The sequence below is a fragment of the Teleopsis dalmanni genome, unplaced genomic scaffold (genome assembly GCF_002237135.1).
Source record: "Teleopsis dalmanni isolate 2A unplaced genomic scaffold, ASM223713v2 unscaffolded_contig_2701, whole genome shotgun sequence".
NCBI classification, from domain to species: Eukaryota; Metazoa; Arthropoda; class Insecta; order Diptera; family Diopsidae; genus Teleopsis; species Teleopsis dalmanni.
The window spans coordinates 1-2,500 of NW_024034083.1; the positions used below are offsets into that span (position 1 = coordinate 1).

A 2,500-nucleotide genomic window follows, 5' to 3' on the forward strand; every position below is an offset into this window, starting at 1 on the left:
TCAGAGCCTCATACCATGAATTCAAAAAAAGTAAATAATAGATATTTTATTATTCTATTTTATTAATAAACATTCTCATTTAAATTGAGAATACATCTCAATTATAAGTTTTAATCATTTATCTTAAAATAAATGATGGAATATTTTGTATACTTATTTCTAATTTTACTTAAAAAGATAATATCTCTCTAACAAACTAAAATCTTTCCAATAACCCTCTTCAAGCTAGGACAATAAGGCTCATAATCTACAGCTGGAGAAGCACTTAAGCTCGCGGGAAAAATCGTCAATGTCAAAGCTTGGTTCTCGCCCACGTGGTGATGAGTACACGACAAATGGCTGCAAGACGTTTGCATTGATGTTCGTATTACCGACAGCAGTTCTCTTTCCTGCTGACGAAGACCGGTGTAACTGCGTCAAAGCCTTCTTTCCGCGGCAACGACCAACGAATTTGCATCAGCACTCCTCCACTTCTGTCTCCGAAACAGGTCAGTTCAGGAGCAGAGAAGTTGATCTGATGGCAATTCTAATATTTGCGCCCAAAGGCCGGAAAACAAACCCAGCCCGTTTCCGGGCTGGGGTACGTGATGCGTTGGCATCGCAAGCGTCATTGGTTGCGGGGGCAGGATTTGAACCTGCGGCCTTCAGGTTATGAGCCTGACGAGCTACCGGGCTGCTCCACCCCGCGGTGGTGTGTATGATGTTGGTTTTTGGGAGAATTGTGAGTGGGCTGGGGGACCTGGCGGCGACCGACTTTTCCGCACCTTGAGGTGCAGTATCATAGGCGCTGAGGGATTTCACGGCCGAGTTCGGGATGGGATCGGGTGTAGGGCCCTCGCAATGGCCACCAGGTCTTCCAGCCCACCCAGTCTTTTTGAGAGTGGGTGGAGGTTGGTGTTTTATGAGTGTGGCTGATTTCTGTGCATGTGTTTGATGTGAGGATTATGAGCGATTAGGACCGGTTAGCTGCATGCATTACTGCACTTTCACACCCGGCCTATCGACGTGATGGTCTCTCACGGCTCTATGAGACCTCGTTTTGAGGTGGGTTTCCCGCTTAGATGCTTTCAGCGGTTATCCCGTCCATACTTAGCTACCCGGCTGTGCCACTGGCGTGACAACCGGTGCACCAGAGGTATGTTCATCCCGGTCCTCTCGTACTAGGGACAAATCCTCTCAAGTCTCTTACACCCACGGCAGATAGGGACCGAACTGTCTCACGACGTTCTAAACCCAGCTCACGTACCACTTTAATCGGCGAACAGCCGAACCCTTGGGACCTGCTCCAGCCCCAGGATGTGATGAGCCGACATCGAGGTGCCAAACCTCCCCGTCGATGTGGACTCTTGGGGGAGATCAGCCTGTTATCCCTAGAGTACCTTTTATCCGTTGAGCGATGGCCCGTCCACGTGGGACCACCGGATCACTATGGCCGACTTTCGTCTCTGATCGAGCTGTCACTCTCACAGTCAGGCGGGCTTATGCCATTGCACTCGACAGCCGGTTTCCGACCGGCCTGAGCCCACCATCGCGCGCCTCCGTTACACTTTGGGAGGCGACCGCCCCAGTCAAACTGCCCACCATGCAGGGTCCCGGACCAGGCTTACTGGTCTCGGTTAGACATCAGAAAAATTCAGGGTCGTATTTCAAGGATGGCTCCACCGGTGCTGGCGCCCCGGCTTCAAAGCCTCCGACCTATCCTACACAGAATGTCTCTGATGCCACTGCAAAGCTGCAGTAAAGGTTCATAGGGTCTTTCCGTCTGACCGCGGGTACCCCGCATCTTCACGGGGAATTCAATTTCGCTGAGTCGATGCTGGAGACAGTGGGGAAGTCGTTACGCCATTCGTGCAGGTCGGAACTTACCCGACAAGGAATTTCGCTACCTTAGGACCGTTATAGTTACGGCCGCCGTTTACCGGGGCTTCAATTCAGTGCTTGCACACCTCCTCTTAACCTTCCGGCACCGGGCAGGCGTCAGGCCCTATACGTCATCTCACGATTTCGCAGAGCCCTGTGTTTTTACTAAACAGTCGCTACCCCCTGGTCTGTGCCACCCGTCCATGGTTGCCCACGAGCGGGTCTCGTTTATCCCGAAGTTACACGAGCAATTTGCCTAGTTCCTTCAGCATCGTTCTCTCAAGCGCCTTGGTATTCTCTACCAGTCCACCTGTGTCGGTTTCGGGTACGGTCTATACGCCAGAGCTATTTCCTGGAATGATTGAAAAGCCTGTTCAATCCGTTAAGGACAGACAACATCTCTCATTCGTCACTTCTGGCAGGCCCAGTAATATTAAACTGGTTCCCATCGACTACGGCTCTCGCCCTCGCCTTAGGGGCCGGCTCACCCTGCGTGGATTAACCTTGCGCAGGAACCCTTGGACTTTCGGCGACAGTGTTTCTCGCACTGTTTGTCGCTACTCATGTCAGCATTCGCACTTCCGATATCTCCAGAGAGGGTCACCCCGTCTCCTTCGCAGACTTACGGAACGCTCCGCTA

The 2,500-nt window shown here is 51.6% G+C and overlaps 1 non-coding gene across 1 annotated transcript; it reads right to left on the minus strand.

Moving 5' to 3' along the window:
* Positions 1–614: 614 nt before the first annotated feature.
* On the minus strand, positions 615–688 carry Trnam-cau. The gene has a single exon. It is a non-coding gene; the product is annotated as a tRNA-Met (tRNA).
* Between the last annotated feature and the right edge of the window lie 1,812 nt (positions 689–2,500).